Genomic DNA, 10,283 nt, shown 5'->3' with positions numbered 1-10,283 from the left:
GAAAAAGGCCGGAAATGTCTGAGGTGACTGGCCTTCATCATTTCTGTGACACAGATGTTAAATGACAGAGATGGCAAAAAAAAAAAAAAAAACGTGGGAAGTTCTCACCTGTCGGGTTTCTTCCGTTTGGCTGTAAAGTTCAAAAACGCCGGATGCTGAAGATGCTGGAAATGAAAGATCAGAAGAGACAAGTACAACGTTACAGACGACAGAGAAGAGTGGGCAGTCTGGGGCTGACGGGTGGTTTTACTTCAAGTGTGTGTGCAACGTCACATTCTCGGTCCACAACGGAGCGGCTTTCTTCAGCCCTCCGTCCTCGCCTTCGGTCATATTTGTGGACATAAACAGCGATGGACATGAATGTCAAAATGGAATGCTACTGATTTGATAAGGAGACACAGTATTCATGTTTCTTCATGCTTTGACTGCAGTTGCTTCTTTCTTTAGCACAGAGTTGCTGTTAGCATGTGGATACAACAAGAGTCTACAGCCATGCTAGCTGCTTTATGAGGTAGTATACTTTGGCACAGCGATGGTGCGAGCTAAAAGCTAACATTAGCATGCTAACGTTTTCTAGCACTGACTAAAATCACAGCCGGGGCTGATGGGAAAGCTCCCCGATGATTTAGTAGTGATTCTCTGACTTTTACTGTAGCGCCACCACCAGGTTCACATTTGTGGTCTTGAGTAAACAACTATTGGATAGATTAGCATGACATTTGTTTCATAGCATGCATGCTAAATTAAAGATTATGAACATGGTTAACCTGCTAACTTAGCATTGTCATTGACTATAATGGGGTAAAAAAAAAAAAAAAGCAGGTCAATGTTAAGTGAAACCTGAAAGTTAATTTTATTCAAAGCTTGTTACTTTTGAGAGGTGAGCCCTGTCTTCACCATCTGCTCTGAGGGCCGGACCGCTGTCAGCACATTGTGCCCTATACTGCCCTCCTGTCTGTCTGCCTGTCTCTGTCTACCTGTCTGTCTCCTTCTCTCTCACACACACACACACTTTCCTACCTCCTCCTCTCCTCTCCTCTCGTTGTCACTCCAGCTGGAGGTTTTCAGTGAACACTGTCAGATGCTGAGCTTCCTGGTGCGGAGGCGAGGAGTGAGGAGAAGAGGACGAATGGATGAATAAAAGATCACAGGATCTACAGTATCACCCTCTTCTGTTTTCCATCGGGGAGAAGAAAAAACACTCTGACGCAGATACATGAAACGAGATGTCCCGTCACGCCGTGTGATGACATTTTCCTTGAATTTTCTGTTGGTGAAATTGAAATAAATAGAGCTCTATTTATTTCAATTTAATTTAATATACAATGTCCAAAGAATTGCGATAAAATTTAAATGATTAATAATACAGGGTTTTTGTTTTAGTAAGTAACTTACCAATCTAAAAGAATCATTTTAAACGAGACTAAAGCGTCAGCCATCATGGCGGTGGCGCTAGAGGAAAAAGGTCAGGGCTTCGCCAAAGTAATTAGGATGCATCCTCTGTGGATCAGGAATGAGCAAAATGACGTTCCATCAAGTTGTACACTATTTCAGTCTGGAGCAAGCACAAACACATTTTACTATGTGTTTAAATCTTCTCTTTAACCTTCAAATGCTTCAAAAAGCCCTCTTCTCTGGCAATTTGCGAGTTGAACGAGGAAGCCTCGCTCTGTGTAAACGCCTCGCCCGCCCGCACCCGTACTCCCCTCAGAGTAAAAGCAAAAGCAATTGTGTGCTTTTCCTCGCCCCGAGGTCCACAACGTTTCATCCCCGTGGTTCAACGCCAAGCGCGCTGTTGTAATTAGCGGGGTTAATATCCCGGGCAGCATCTCTAAATTAAATCTCTAACTCCACGGGTGCAGCTGAGTGATGCACCTGTTCTCTGTAATTACAGATGCAGCCTGGGAGTGGGCTCTTAATGAGATGGGAGAGGCAAGGTTGAATCACTTTAAAGGCCCATCCCACCACTTTACCAGTAATGTTTTTTTGTTTTGTTTTTTGTCTGTCTGCATGGAATTTGAAGTGACCTAAACAAAGCCTGTAACAGACCGAGAACATGGTCTCTGCTGAATGTTAGCATTCCCATTAGCATTTAGCTCAAAGCTCTGCTGTGCATTAGTACAGAGAGATAGATGCTGGCAGACACCCTTAAAACAATATTTATTAGATTGATTTACTTAGATTTATTAGTAATACTTGTAATACTGAAAAGATTCATTAGAGCTTCTGATGTGCAAAAGAAGAGCAGACGTACTGCTATTGGCAAAAATATGCAGATAGGTAAACATGTTTCATACCCTCTTTGCAGCAGGAGATGGACGAGGACCCCTGAAATCAGAAAAGTGGAGAGAAAATAGGGGGCAAAGGTACAAGCTCACCTGTAATAGCGGACGAGATATGAGAAGCCACTTGAAATGAAATACACAAATAAACGCAGACATTATGTGATGGAGAATGTCTGTGAATATCTGCATCATAAATAAAAAAAAACACAAAGCCAAATATTTAAAAAAAAAAAGAAATGGATGATGGTCTCTATCTGCTGCTTCTTTTATGTTGCAGTTTATATAATGCCATAAATCCATACAGATACATACAGTTAGAGATTTGATATAAGCTGTAAAAAAACATAAAAATCTTGCTTATAAAACAAAGGTTGGGTTATTAATTGGCCTGAACCGCTCATCTTTCACACTTTTGATGAAAGCAAATCGAAGACATGCAGGATAACGTCATGAAATCGGGGCAATCGGACACACATTATACAATTAAAATGGCGTGAAATCCAGTGCCAAATTGGAGGGCGAGAAGCAGCTGCACCGGCTGGATTAAATGTTCTGACGAAGGTGGAATTGTTTTTGGAAAGTCTAACTTTTAGTATAATTTTGTCTTTAAAAAAAAAAGACCTTTTTCCTTCATTTGGCAGAAGAGACTTAAATCTACACAGCGTTTTGCTGCAAATTGTGATGTAAGGGAAACATGGTATATGTCTGGACTCTTTTTATTGTTGTGGCTTTGCAGTTGGGCTGATTGATGTCATGAAGTTGTCAAACTTAAATGTCACTCATTTGGTTTTGAGAATCTCCCAGCATGAAGAAGAATGCGGCGACACCGCGGAGCCTCTCTGCAGCCCTGAAGTCCTCTCCAGCGTATCCCACGCTCTCCCATCCCCTCAGACAATTTCCTCCAACCCTTTGAGCCCGGCTCACTGTGTAAGTATGTGCTTAGGCGAGGCGGCCTTCTGCACTAATTGAAGTCAATGACACAGGCTGCAGGGGCGCATGAACAAACCGCGTCTCCATGGAAACGCATGCTGGCAAGTGTGTCCACTGAGGAGCCTGCAGCACTACATTGGAATTGCGGCGTATGTGAAGCTCTTCACTGAGAGAAAGGCAGCCGGAGACCGGGAGAGGGACTCTCACCGTCTCAGTCAGGTCCTGCTTTCATCGCCAGATGTGCTACAGGACAGAAAGACACGTGGACATGGGAGGGAACATAGGAGAGGCACGTATGTAGCATTTTAGTGGCAAAACAATGAAATGAACAGGGAGTAGACAAAAAGAAAACATCTTCTGTTAACAAAGTTTGCTGCATGTTATCTCTCTCACTGTCTTCATTACTGTCATCTCTCTATGAATAAAGGAATAAAAGAAAAAAACCCAACAAAAACATTTCAGTTTTCAGTCTCAACTTCTAAGCCAGCAGATAAATTGTGTTTTCATTAAACCAAAAAATGCAAAAACAACAACTTAATATCTAGGCCTTTAAACGAGGTCAACCCCCCCGTCTAACATGGTACGGCCTGATAGGCAGCAAACAGGATTTAAAAACGGCCTTTATCTCCACCAGGAAGGGACCTCCTCACTAGAACATTAACCAGAAGAACAAACAAATAATGATTAATACACAGAGAAATGATTGTTTAAACCTACAGTATGAAAATGTGTGCACTCTATTTAAACGGTGTAAAGTAAATAAATAGATTATATATCCAATAAACCATGTGTTGTGTACTTTAATGTGGAAATTAACCGCAAATGAAATTATCCTGTGTACTCAAAAAAGTAATGAGGTGAGAGTGTGGACCATATTACCGACGCTGGCTGTGGCATCACAATGGACAATAAATCCATAAAGTGCTCAGGAAATGGATATTTTAACAATTCTATCAAAATGTGGACCGAGAAGTTCAAACATTTCACTGTTTTTCACATTCTGCATCACCATTGTTGACAACCATGCATGCATTAATTATGAGAGGCTGACTTTAATATCCGTAACCACATGCAAATTCTTCTTGGGTGTTCAGAACATCAACTTCACAGCAACACTAACTTACTGTTCGAAATACTGTTAGAACTTTGTGTCTCTTGAGGCCGCCAAATAAATTCATCGTCAGTTTTTTTATATCTTCTATTGTGAGGCATCGTCATGAAACGCTGCAAAGTCAGTTATTAAATTAAAAGGATTTTTAAAGCATTATCCATTAAAGAGACTTTTTTTTAACCTGTTGCAATAAAAGTCTCACACAGACGCTGTGGCGTCTGCACGGCACTTCAACAACCCTCACAAAACGTGTACTGGATGTACAAACGTGTTCACTCATTGCATGCAGCAGTTTTGATTTTGTATGTGAATTCATTTTCATTTCATCTTTTTTTTCCTCCCCTCGAGCTTCAGACACCATCTCGTCTTATGTTACTTTAAAAATAACATCTCTGATCTTTTGAGATGTTGTGGGCGAGGTTGCTCTAACAGCGTTGCCATGGAAACAGTGGCCCATCAAGAAGCTACCATTTCACTATCTACCTCTAAATAGAAGAATGAATGTAATGAACAACTATGCCCCCCCCCCCTTCCCTTCGCCTCATCCCCTCTGCTCTTTTCCTTCTATATGTGATTTAAGATGGTCGGGATTTATGGGTGGATCAATGCATGATTGTGAAATTAAGGATAAATATGGCTAAGCTGCACATACATCCCTCATACAAATACTGTAAAGACTCATATACATTACATAGAGTTCTCTCTCCCATTTCTAATACAATGTTAATGATCACCGTGCTGCATCTAGATCAGCCTGCTGCTGCTGCTGCTGTACTTGTTCCACATTCATCATAACAGCCTGCCTGAGACTAGTTCATCCGATGCACGGGGAAATGAAATACAGATTTCGATGAAAAGGAGCCGGTCACATTGCTGTGAAAATGCTGCAGCAATGATACTTCAGGTGGTGACGACTGCGGGAGAAAGGCAGAGGGATGAGATCACACCGGTGACTCACGTGTCTCATCTGTGGCGCAAAGGTGACTAAATACGCCATCCTAACATTTTCAGTCATTGGTACCTTTCCTCCATTTTATTTTACTTTCTACTACATTTCAGGGCAAAGTATCACACGTTTGCCACACTATGATTCATGTGACAGCAGTCGTGATCCTTAAAGTGTAATTTGCAGTATTACGAACTGGTTTTCTATGGTGACATTCTCTGGAAATAAATGCTGTATTACAGTTTTTCTCTATTGTACACACAATAATGGAATCATGCACACGATTCAGAAAAAGCGCTTGTATTCACAACAAACTACCAATAAACTCTGAGCACGATAATAATAATTACATAATAATAATAATTAAAAAAGCGTTTCAATGAAAATAAAGCCTTCAGGCTAGCATAGCATAGCGTACACCTTGTAGCACTAAGCACTGCCCTGGCAGGTAATCAAGTGGAAAAGTTCTCTTTAATTGTTCGGTTTCAGAATCCCCCTCAATCAGAAAAGGTAAGACAGCAAAGAAGTCTCAAAAGGCCCTGAAGACCAGAGTGTCTGGTTGACAGTGAACACCGACAACAGATTACAGCGAGGAAGGATCAGAATGCCCTCGGCACGCAATTCCCCAACGCTCTTAAACTCCACAAAAAGGGCTTGGTCACACCACGATTGGAGGCAAACTGCACTAAGCTGCTCTCATTTCTTTATCAGGAGCAAGTCTACATCCCCTGTACCACAGGAGATCTGAATAAACCTGCAATCAACTCACGATTGGGACATTCAGCTAAAATGAATTGGGAATAGGGAAATGACCAAAGAATGACAGACATTGATGCAGCAGTTTAAACAGGCTCATGTTAAAAACATGTCAGACACGGGGAGCATTTATCTGCCAAATGAGTACTTTCACTTCAGACAAGTGTTTCACATTGTCATATTTTAACTTAAAAGTGTCTATAATCCATACATTGTCTACCACTTATCCTGGGCTGGAGCCCAGCTGTTATTGGGAAAAGGCGGGGTACACCCTGGACAGGTCGCCAGTCCATTGCAGGGCCAAGTGACTATAATCAATATTTTTATTCTAATAAAGTATAGTATAAAAGGGGTCACTTGTAGTGATTAATCTGCAGCTTTCCTCTGCTTTATGGAGCTTTATAATAGTTTCATTTCCTGTAATTCCTGTTACCTCACCGCTTTCATAGTGTTGTTGTTATTCTTTGGCTGCCGTGTCTCATAATCACAGCTGCAAAAAAATAAAAAAATAAATAAATAATACAAGGAAGGGGAATCCAGTGGAGGAAACAAGCTCTGCCTCTGTGCGGGTAAAGTCTCCGACAGGTTTGTTGTGGTAAAGTGTCCCGGTGCAGCAGGAGCTAAACCCGTCAGGCTGAAACCATGTTTGACAGGAGCAAACCTTTTAAGAGGGGCCAACGAAACCTGCTAGGACTGCTGCAGGGGGGCTGCAACACACACACACACACACACACACACACACACACACACACACACACACACACACACACACACACACACACACACGCGCACACACACAGAGTTCATATCCGTGCTGCTGTGCCCTCTGCACACAGAGAGGCTGCCAACTCACTCTGACCCATCTTTATTCAGTTATGATAATGCAGTGTCACGCAGGTACAGATTATGTTAAGGTGTCGGAGGGGAAAGCTTAAAAAGGATGAGAGCTCTCAGACTGGGGGTGTCACCGTGCTGCCCGAGACTTCATTCGGCTGAGATCTGGAGATGCTTAAGCGTACGCTACCAGACGTTACATGTCACACTTCACTTTTTCTCTGCTTGCAAGAAAGTGAGAGGGACAGTTTAGCAGCTAGGGGGTTCATCTTTCACTTCCTGAATCAAATTGCTGCTGCTCTCTCTCGTTACGGATCGTATGCTGTTACATGTGACCTAAATGTATTCTGTCCACTATGATTTTGTTGGAGAACTTCAGCTGCCACACTTGGGTCTCATGTCTACACTTTAACTGTAACTTATCTGTATTTTGCAGCTCATTAATAGGCCTTGTTTTACTGCGAGAAATGCAGATATAAGGAGGCATCGTATGTTGCATTTCATTCTCAAGTTCAAGTTAATCTGAGTAAACATACAACTTGGCTGAAGAGTAAGGAATCTCTACGTTCAACATGAATGACTGGTGATTGCATCCAAAAGCTCTTCACGTCAGGGCAACACCATAACACCTCCCCACAGCCATCCCAGCAACAGTATTCCATCGAATTAAGGCAGAGTAGCCTAGCATAGGGTAGAGTAGAGTAGCATAGCGTGGCGTAGTGGTAGCGTAGAGTAGAGTTGAGTAGCGTAGTGGTAGCATAGAGTAAAGTAGCGTATAGTAGCGTAGAGTAGGGTAGCATAGCATGGCGTAGTGGTAGCGTAGAGTAGGGTAGCATAGCGTGGCGTAGTGGTAGCCTAGAGTAGAGTAGCGTATAGTAGAGTAGCATGGCGTAGTGGAAGCTTAGAGTAGAGTTGAGTAGCGTAGCGTGGCGTAGTGGTAGCGTAGAGTAGAGTTGAGTAGCGTAGTGGTAGCATAGAGTAAAGTAGCGTATAGTAGCATAGAGTAGGGTAGCATAGCCTGGCGTAGTGGTAGCGTAGAGTAGAGTTGAGTAGCGTAGTGGTAGCGTAGCGTAGAGTAGAGTAGCGTATAGTAACGTAGAGTAGGGTAGCATAGCGTAGCGTGGTGGTAGCATAGAGTAGAGTAGCGTAGAGTAGCATAGCGGTGCGTAGCGTAGAGTAACGTAGAGTAGCGTAGGATAGCTTTAGCTGTATTGTCCCTTATGGGGAAATTAAAGCATAAGGTCAAGGCACTCCGTTTCTGTTCAGAACAAAACTTTAAAAATTTAAAAACATTTTGGTTCAAGTGAAAACAGTACAACTTCAATCTCACACGCATCCAATGTTCTATAGTTTAACACCATGTCACAGAAAGTAGAAAACATGTCGACAAATAGATTCTCTTGAAACCATATACCATTATTATCTGTGTCATTGTGTGTATGTTCTGTCTTTATTACCTCCGCCGACAAGGTTCTGTTTCTGGTTTGTCTGTCAGCAGAAAGACGGAGAAAAATACAGGCCCCATTTTGACGAAGCTTGGTGGAAGGGTGCAGCATGCGCCAAAGAAGAGCCCATTAAATTCTGTCTGCGCTCCCCGAGTGCCCTTCTAGTTTATACTGATCGATTTCCTGTCCGTGCATCAGGAGGGCCTGTTTTGTGTTGCATTGCTGTCAGACCCAAGAAGCGATCTATAGCTTGCTTTTATAAAATATAAAAACCTTTAGAACATAGAGGGGGTCCAGGAGCTGATGTTTGCCCCCAGGGAGCCCTCATAGGTGAATCCTCTTTTCTGAGTAAACATTTAAATTCAGTCCTCAACAGTTTTAAATCACCTATAACTTACTATTTGCACTTTTCCCTTTTATGCCACCCATCACTCTCTAGGCGAAAGTGGTTTAAAATATAGAACAGAGAAGCACACATATAACCATATATGGCGATACTCCACACTATTTTGTTTACTATTTTTGAAAATGCAACCCTTAAAAAACAGGTGAATTGTGGTTTTGATAAATTACTTTTATTTAATCAGCAATCACTGGTCCTTTGCTGTTGATGAAAGTGCTCAATCAATCATTCACCTGATTTGTATCCAAAGGGCAGATTGGAGATGCAGCAGTGAAAACAGAAACATCTATAGAAATTACAAATGTGTTTGAAGTAACTTCAAACAATTAAAAATATTATATGATGGATGAAATCATAAAATATTATAACTGTAGGCACTGAGATATGGCAGAAGGCGTTTATGGGAGTCTAAAAAGGGAGATTATCTGTCTTTAAGTGGGTGTAATTATTTCATTATGTCTCCTTCAACCACTGACAGACTTCTTTTTTTAACGGCTTGAGGGGTTTTACTGTGAAGAGTGCACGGCTTCACACAAGAGCACCCCAGACAAAAGATTTACGACACGTTTCAGGAACGCAACTTGGCGCTCTTTGGTTCTCTGTGGGGGGAAAAAACGTCGCAAAATGTGTTTTGAACAGCGACGTTTGACAAGCAGCAAGACCTTGATTATAAGAGTGTTTCTCTTTTCTTTTAGAAAAAAGGAAGTCGGACAAATTCTATTAAGCAAAAGTTGCAGAATTACCGCAAATTCCTGTGAAACTGTCAAAGTGAGGAGAGGTTGAGGCATGTTGTTCATCATGTTGGATTAGAGCGGGAGAGAGGATGCACATTCACAGAATCATGTGAGCGGGAAAATGATATTGCTCAAGATGGAGAGTGAATATGTGCGTATTATATGCATGCACAAGAATGCATTTACCTCTGCATACTTATGTGTGTGTTAACGTCAGCATCTGTGAATTGATTACATGCACGTGTATTCTGCGCTGCATTAGCATTAGCATTCAGCACACACACACACACACACTCACACACTCACACACACACACACACACACACACACACACACACACACACACACACACACACACACACACACACACACACACACACACACACACACACACACACACACACACACACACACACACACACACACACACACAGCGAATGACCAAGTCGGTGGAGGCAGCAGGAGTCCAGGAGGAGGGGGATGTGACATGATTCACAATGAGATCATTAACCTTGAGAAACAGAATGGTCTTTGCGACATAAACACCATCTCTCAGACGAACACCTTAGAAGAACAATACCTTCAGCACAGACTCACGATGCACTCGTGATTGCTCAGAAAAACGCGCACACGGGCGAGTAAGCGTGCATGTGAACGCAAGCATGTGTGTGCACATTGCAAGCATGTGCACACACATGCTTGCAATGTGATCCTTAAATAAGTCATGGGCTCTGTCCCAAACACGACTTATTAAATCTAAGCAGGTTTTGAGAAAAGGAAGGTACGCATACTTAAACTGTCAGAGTCCCAGAATGCAGTGCACAAAGCAAACGGAAGAG

The sequence above is a fragment of the Eutrigla gurnardus genome (genome assembly GCF_963514095.1).
Source record: "Eutrigla gurnardus genome assembly, chromosome: 4".
NCBI lineage: Eukaryota > Metazoa > Chordata > Actinopteri > Perciformes > Triglidae > Eutrigla > Eutrigla gurnardus.
Note: the sequence above shows the minus strand (reverse complement) of the source record.